The 8,316-nt window shown below is 42.3% G+C and overlaps 2 non-coding genes and 1 pseudogene across 2 annotated transcripts; all 3 read right to left on the bottom strand.

Moving 5' to 3' along the window:
- Window positions 1–299: 299 nt before the first annotated feature.
- On the bottom strand, window positions 300–1,441 carry LOC100668217 (etoposide-induced protein 2.4-like; annotated as a pseudogene).
- A 141-nt stretch (window positions 1,442–1,582) lies between these two features.
- TRNAS-AGA (transfer RNA serine (anticodon AGA)) lies at window positions 1,583–1,664 on the bottom strand. The gene has a single exon. It is a non-coding gene; the product is annotated as a tRNA-Ser (tRNA).
- Window positions 1,665–7,898: 6,234 nt separating this feature from the next.
- Window positions 7,899–7,971, bottom strand: TRNAF-GAA (transfer RNA phenylalanine (anticodon GAA)). Its single transcript has one exon. It is a non-coding gene; the product is annotated as a tRNA-Phe (tRNA).
- Window positions 7,972–8,316: the final 345 nt, after the last annotated feature.

Raw genomic sequence — 8,316 nt, forward strand, 5'->3', positions numbered from 1 at the left:
ATGGCACAGGCAGAAAAAAAAAAAAAAAATGGCACAAGGTCTGCCAATGCTAGAAAATAGCTACAGGAAAACCTGTGGTCTTTTCAGACTCATGGCCTTAAAATCCACACACTAGTGTCAGGAAGATTCTGCTTAAGTGCACCAGAGACAGAATTCTAATTCCTCAGAGAGAACAGAATATGTAAAGCACCCTTGGCAGAAAGAGTCCTATCTTCCCTGGGTCAGGGGAGATGAACACGGAAAAGAGCTGCCACATCCTCCTTCCAATCCTACCTGTTCCCTGTGGGTGGCAGGTGAAGTCAGTGGCCTGCAGCAGCATTAAGTTTGGCAGGAGATGAATGTGGTGATGGGAACTTCTTTGCAGAGTTTGAGCAGACTGCAGGTAGACCATCTTACGGAAGGGTCTGTTAATAAGACCACCAGAGAGAAGAGGCTTAACTTAAAAATGATACACTTTGCCAGGGGCCTTTGCTTCATTGGTGCTGATAATGAATAAAGGAAAGAGGATGGAGAAGAGGCAGCCACTGATAAGATATGAGAACTGCGTTGCTGTGAGCAAAGCAAAGGGCAAACCAAATCCAAAGTAGGAGGGCCAGTTCCTTTGCATGTTTGACAACAGCTAGTGCATTTCAACTCCCTTATTGAATCAGTATTATTCAAAGCAGTGTAGTGAATATAGAAGGGACATATGCAGGAGACAAACCAGCTGAATAACAGGATGGATGAAGAGACTCCCAAACTTCCTTGGAGAAGGAAAAGAGCCTGCGGCAGAGGTTGAAGAGCATATCAGCAATTGCTTTCCTGACACTAGGGAATGGGTGAGGCTTCCTCCCTGATACCTCAAATGCCTGGTCAGCTATATTTTGGAACCAAATGACATTGACAACTTTGCTAAGCGCCAACAGGGGAGCACCCAAAGAGTACTGAAAATTGACGTGAGGAAGAATTCCAGCCACGATCAAACATCTCCATAGTGATAGATCACCAATAATTTGTGCTGTTACTGACTGAATCACAGGAATAAACACTTGATGAAACAAGAGGAGACTGAAGCAGAATATTCCTCCATTCCAAGCGCAGCACTGGAAAATTCTACCAGCAACACGTGGCTCACTTGTCTTGTTTAGGCTCTGTACTCTGGGGTCCTTTCTGTGTCAGGTCGCTACTAGCCTTGTTCTGTGCTTTTCCTCCCTCTTTTACAGTACTGGAGCGCCCAGCTTCGAAATGGTATAGATACCCCAGATGGAGTCCTTGATTCCCCTGGCAAGGTCCTGGAGAAATGTTTTGACACCGCCAGCCATCTCTTCACCGCCCAAACCATCAACTACATGGGGAGAGAGAAGTGTCTCAAAATCTCTTATGAAGGCAGCTCTGTCAAGGGCCGGCCGGTTCGGCACCTTCAAGGGTGAGGGCCGCACGAGACCTAAAAAGCAAAACTAAAATAAACTAAAAACCGTCGCTGTGAAGCCATAAACTAAAAACCGTCGCTGTGAAGCCAACTAGGACTCCTAGTGATCAGGCGACCCATGCACTTTCCAAGGAGCCACTCTTTACCAGCAGACCACCAGGACCCCAAACAGTTCGTAGTCAGCAGGATTCGAACCTGCGCGGGGAATCCCCAATGGACTTCTAGTCCATCGCCTTAAACACTCGGTCACGACTACAGCTGCCTTCCCACAGACTATTTTTCCCACATGGAATTGGAACTGTGCCCCTTGCGGCCAGTCCTGTAGCTGATCTGGTGGGGTGTTGAACATCATTAAGTATAAGGAAAAAGCAGATGAAAACACAATGAAATGATACTCCCCTCCACCAAAATTGCTGAAGATAAAAGAATTGAAAACATCAAGTGACACTGATGATACGGAACAACTGAAACTTTCCTACATTGCAGATGAGACTGTCAACTGACATATTCACACTTGTAGACTATTTAGAAATATTGCCTGAAACAAAATATATATAAGACCTATAACCCTAAAACTCCACAGCTGCATTTAGACCAAAGAAAAATGAAGGCTTATTTCCCTTGAACCCTATGGACAAAAATGTTCACAGCAGCGTTAGTTGTTTTATATGTACATCAACAGCAAAATGAACAAAAAATTGTGATGTACAGTAGTAACACAATGGGATATGACAGCAATAAAAAAGAACTACTGCTACTAGACACAATATGGATGTATCTAATAAAAATTATGTTGAGTGAAAGAGTCTACACTGAAATGAACACATATTGTATGATTCCACCTATAGTATTTCAAAACACAGGAAAGCAGTGGTAGAGGTCAGAAGATTGGAATTAATTGGGATAGATACAAATACAATTTCAGCTTCTGAGAGCTGAAAAAATTCTTATCTTTGTCTGAATGTTGGCTATATGAGATATATACATATGTAATAAATCATTAAGCTGAATAATTAAGTTGTACGCATTTTCCTCTTCATGAACCAAGCCTCAACTTAAACAAAAAGAAGAAAGGATTTCTTTGGATATCGTCTCACCCCCAGTAGATTCTGTCTCTTCGTTAGTGCTGTTCAAATTTTGGTCTGCAGATTGATGCCTTCCAAGAGCTGTGTTTTTACCCGTCTGTGGGCATTAGAAACTTTTGTATCAATTTGACTGTGCCAGAATATTGGACTCTTCCAATTAAATAAAGTAGAAACAATTTCAGGAATTGGGTGAGTGGAATGCAGAGCTGGCCACTTAATGATCAAGCAGTAGAACTCTGTTGCTGCTTTTGATATTGTGAGATTGGTTGGACACCTAGAACCCTAGAGAAGATAAAAATCTGAGGAAGTATTATTATTTACTTTTATAATTTATTGTTTCAAAATGACCGTGATCTTAATTAAGTCTGCTTTCTATATTTATAATTTGCCATTATTGGCTAAAATAAAACAAATACACACAAAAAACAAGCCAGTCAATTAGAGGTGATTCTGATGAATGGCGACCCCTTGTGTGGCAGAGTAAAATTGTGCTCCATAGGGTTTGTAATGGCTGTTTTTTTTCTTCCCAGTGCTTCTGGGTGGATTTCAACATCCAGCTCTTGGGTTATCAGCCCAGTGAGTTAACCATTTGGTTACTGCTCCCAAGACTGCTCACCAAGTTTCACAAAACTCAAGTGTTTGTGAAAATACTCTAAAATTAAATACGAATAGGAACAAATGAATCCACCAAGGGCTTACAAGTAGGGAGTTCACACAAGTTTTGTCTGCAACATTCTTAATCATACTATGTAAGTGCAATGGGGTTTATATATAACCTCCAAGCAAAAAAAAAAAAGCAGGGCTCAAATTCAAAGCTGAGGGGGACGGGGTGAAGCGCAGCAAAGGAAACAATTTTCCAATACAACACCGTAGGAGGGGACTCCAGGTAAAGAATACAGCACTGTGGGGGTTCTGCCTCACAAGCAAAACATTCATTTGCCTTTGCTTTGTCCCAGCTCTGCAGTTGGCCTGAAAAAGCCTCAGCCTATGCTGCGGAGAAGTTACACTGGGCATATACGGGAAAAAATCATCAAGCGATAGGATAAATAAGGGTCTAGGAGTGTGCTGAACTACTGTGAAAACATTCTGGAGTGCACATGAGGAAAGAGAGAAGAGCATCAGCTAATGCAGAGTAGAGTGGGAGTGGGGTGAAATAAAGGAAGAGAAGGAGAAAAAGGGGAGAGAGGAAGAGGACAAGGAAAAGAGAAACAGGGTTATCCCAGAAAAGGAGTCAGTTCGTTTTACCCAAGACTACCTGTCCTTTGACAGTGATTCGCCGCTCTTTCCTTCTCCGGGTAGACAGGCTGAGCACTGTGGAGGGCTCATGTGAGTTTGAATTTTTTTTTTTTTTGTGATTCAGACTTGTTCAGTATTGGTTTTGCCCTGGCAGCTGCAGGAATTTACCATTTCCATGTATGGATGTGGTGAGAGCAGTGTTGAGAGCAGAAGCAGGATGGGCGGGCAGCTTTGATATTAAGCACCGCTGAGACTGGGGAAGTTTACTAGGTCTTGCTTGAAATGCAAAAATAATAATAAAAAAGAAAGTTCCCATTTGTTTGCTCCTTTGTATTCCTAACTCTTCAATGAAGCCTCTTGAAACTCCACTTTTTTCTAAAGAAATTCTCTCTGGCCCATTTACTTTCACATCCTGCTCTTAGCTCAAAAGAAGTTTAAAGAGGGGAACTATGACCACAGAAAGCCAGAGACTCTGTACCACTGCTCATGATTATACACACTCAGCCACCTTTTTCTCAGTCCTAGTATAGGCACAGAGGCAATGAAGGTTACCAAACCAAAACCAAACCCCGCGCCATGGAGTCAATTCCGACTCAGAAACCCTGGTGGCTGGTGGTTAAGTGCTATGGCTGCTAACCAAAGGATCAGCAGTTTGAATCCGCCAGGCATTCCTTGGAAACTCTGTGGGGCAGTTCTACTCTGTCCTATAGGGCCGCTATGAGTATGAGTCAGTGAAGGTTAAAATTTTCCCTTGCAAATTAAGTAGGTGACCTCAAAATTGGCTTAGGGATTACCTGTGACAGACTGGTAGAAAGCAGATGGTTACAGCTTTTGGAAAGAAGAGTAAAGGGGAATATGCATTATAAAAGAACTTCAGGACTCTTGGCTTCTCATCTGCCCTACCATAACCGATCCCCCCTTCCTATGGAGAAACTAGCCCTTTCCTCGCTTCAAGCCTTCCTCTACAAGGTCCCCTAAAAGATTTTCTCCGAATTTAGTTCAAAACACACAAAGCCTTTTAGTTCCTATTTTATAGATTGCATGGTTGAATTCACGTTGATTCATCAAGATTGTTATTTTTATTCTCAGGATCAGTGATTGAAAATATTTATAGGGAAATGTAGAATCATTCCACAAGGATATGGCAACTGTCCTGAAACAATGTAGACCTTACCCAGGGCCTCTGGGTTAATGTGTCTGTGCTCTCCTCTTTTGACCCATGAGTGTTTAGGATTTGCACTCTATTTCTTCTTTGGCAGCATCTTCAAGAGTTCATAACAGATGGACAAAGACATTGCTATGATCTTTGATGGCTTCTGCCTGCTCAATCTCCATGTCTCGATATCCATGTCTGTGAATGAGAGGTTGACAAGACTTGGCAGCGAGTCTTTGCCTCCTCAGCGCAAACCTGGGTTAAACATCTCCTTCTCAGTGTTTTAGAACATGCCAGAGAAGGACATGAGACAAAGAAATGGCTCTCTTCTTTGGCAGGAATTAATTCTCCTTTCCCTGACACTCTATGAGAATCCTGTGTTCTCCATCCCAGAGAAGGAACATTGATTTTTCCCAAGCACAGAGCAGGTTTTTCTTCTTTCAGATTCTCGAGGCTCTTTGCATTCAGCTTTCCCGCAAACCCTTTCAAGGGACCACTATGTCTTTGAGTGGTGCAGGCAAAAAAAGTGGCCCTTATATCAGTGATTGTTGAGAGTGCTTGAAGAGAATGTGTGGATAATACAAATGACAACAAATAAATTTAAGTGAGCATCACTGTCTCAACTAGTTAGTTAATAAAGAAACACCAAGGCCAAAACAAGTCAACTTAAGAAAGAAGTAAGTTTCTGAGAGTAAGATTTTTGGGCGCGTATTGCGAGAAAAGAAAAGTGGAGATACTGGGGCTTGAACCCAGGGCTTGCTGCATGTTAAGCACACATTCTACCACAGAACTGTAACTCCAGCAAGACCCTGCTGCAGAGGAGTCTTCAGGACTATTTTCAGAGTCTTTTAGGACTAAGTCAAGATAAATTCACTTTATGTTTAATTCAACTGTTTCCAAACTCCCTACACCGTGCTCTCTCGGACACGAACAAACCTAAGAAGGATACCTTAGTGCTAAGAAGAAAGATATTGCTCCTGGTTGATGGTCTTCCACCGGATTGCCCGGAGCCTGCTTCCATTCCATCACCTGGGTGAATTACAGGATAAACATTCTCCTGGACTTGTCTGAATATAACTTTCTGTATTCTTTTGCCTCTTGGAAACATACTAATGTTTTAGGGAGGCAAATAAGTAAATGAAACTAACTCAAGTGTTTGTGAAAATACTCTAAAACTAAGTACAAATAGGAACAAATAAATCTAACGTATTTCAAATGTTTTGTTATTTCAAAAGCATAACATATCCACGTAGGAGAAAAAAGAACAGATTCAAGTAAAAGAACAGATTCAAGTAAAAGTTTACCTTAGTGCTTTGTCTTCATTGTAAACAAGAATGGCAAGTAAATGTTAAACTCTATGTAGTAGTTTTTTTTTGTTAATTTAAATAATGCTATGGCCATAGCAATTCTGATATTATTTCGTGTAAATTTTAGGCTTGAGAAAATGAGTACACATTAAAAAAAAATTTTTTTTTTATTGAGGTTTTTGGAAACCAGGGCTCTCACTGTGGGAGACAGAAGGAAAACACGAAATTAGAATGGGGGAAGGTAAAAAATTCCCTGTTGGTGCTGGGTGGGTATTCCTCCATTGCCATCAAATAGATCCAACTCATGGATGGAGGCCCCATGTGTTACAGAGTAGAACTGCTCCGTAAGATTACTTTGGCTGTAATCTCTAAGGTGTGCCCTGTGGTTAGGGGCTGGACTGCTAACCAAAAGGTTGGCGGTTGAACTTACCAGAGCCTATGCGGGATAAAGAAGGCGGTCGGTCGGCTCCGGGAAAGATTACAGCTCTGAGTCGTAATCTACTCCACCACAGTGGTTTTGGGGTTTTGGTTTAATCTTTCCCGATGACCAGGGGCACAAATGCACTTGAATGCTAACCCTGGTGGCTTAGTGGTTAAGGTCAGTAGTTCGAATCCACCAGGCTCTATTGGAAACTCCATGGGTCAATTCTACTCTTTTATGGGCTCACTGGTGGCGTAGTGGTTAAGTGCTACGGCTGCTAACCAAAGTATCCGCAGTTCGAACCCGCCAGGCGCTCCTTGGAAACTCTATGGGGCAGTTCTACTCTGCCCTATAGGGTCGCTATGAGTCGGAATCGACTCAACCGCACTGGGTTTGGCTTGGTTTTTATGGGGTCGCTATGAGTCGGAATCGACTTCGAAGGCAACCGGCTTGAGTCTGGGCTAACCTAAAGATTGGTGGGTGGTTCTACCGGAAGAAAAGTCTCGGCCTTCTGCTTCATTTAAGATTACGTGGAGTCAACATGAGTCAGAATCGCCTGGACAGCAACCAACAGCAATTTTTAAGGTAGTGGATTTCCAGACCTTTTCGTCCACGGTGCCACTGGGTAAGTTCCAATTGCCAGCCTTTCGGTTACCGTTAGATTACCGGGCGCAGAGTGCGCCACCCGGGGACCTTCCTCATATGGTGTAGTGATTCTTTTTCTACAGAATTTTTAAACATTCCTGTGATTAAAAACATTCCTTTCCCCTTAGCATCCTCATATCATACACATAATACGTAATATCAGGACAGAAATGAAAATCTTAAGCGTAACAGCATGTAGCATATTGCATTCCTTGCTGCATCAGTTCCTAGGTTTCCTCATTGAATTTCAGTTCCTTGTTTTTGAAATTTTAAATAAAATATGCAAAATGTCGGTTAGGGCTTTATGGAAGACCTCAGAACCAAACCCAATCAAACCCATTGCGGTCCAGTAGATTCCGACTCATAGCGACCCGGTAGGACAGGGTAGAAATGCCCTATAATTTCCAAGGGCTATAAATCTTTACCGAAGCTGAACGCTGTGTCTTCCTCTTCCTGAGCGACCACCTACCTTTTGTTAGTATCCCGACGTTAACGACTGCACCAGGAATGCTTGCAGGCTGATATAGTTTTCTTTTTTTCTATACTTCTGCCTCGGATACTTGTGCTGTACAGTTCTATTCGACTCCAAAGCCTTGGAACGCAATGTTTCTTAAGAATGCAGTTATGCAAAACCGACGTAAGTTGCTGAAACCCAGGATCGAACCAGGGACCTTTACATCTTCAGTCTAACACTCTCCCAACTGAGCTATTTCGGCTACTATGAAAGTTCTATTTTAATCGTTGGTATAAAACATGATCATGGCTACTGTGCTTTCAAATATTTACTCTTAATTTGTTGTGCATTATGCACTCACGCTGACTAAATTATAAGGGCCCCATTGCTGTCCACGTATGAAAATGGGATTCAATTTTCGGAGACCGTAGATAGGTTGGTAACAAGATGACAAAGTGGAAGTATACGTAAAACGGGGCGATGCTTGGTAATCTCTGGCTCTTTCACGCTCCAAGCACTGCTCGGAAAACTAAGGGAATTTCAAACGAAATGATCGAGCCTGTTCTTTTTCTCTTTTTTCAGTCCCTTTTTTTTTCTGTATTAGTCT

Source organism: Loxodonta africana, chromosome 1, assembly GCF_030014295.1.
Source record: "Loxodonta africana isolate mLoxAfr1 chromosome 1, mLoxAfr1.hap2, whole genome shotgun sequence".
In the NCBI taxonomy this organism is placed as follows: Eukaryota; Metazoa; Chordata; class Mammalia; order Proboscidea; family Elephantidae; genus Loxodonta; species Loxodonta africana.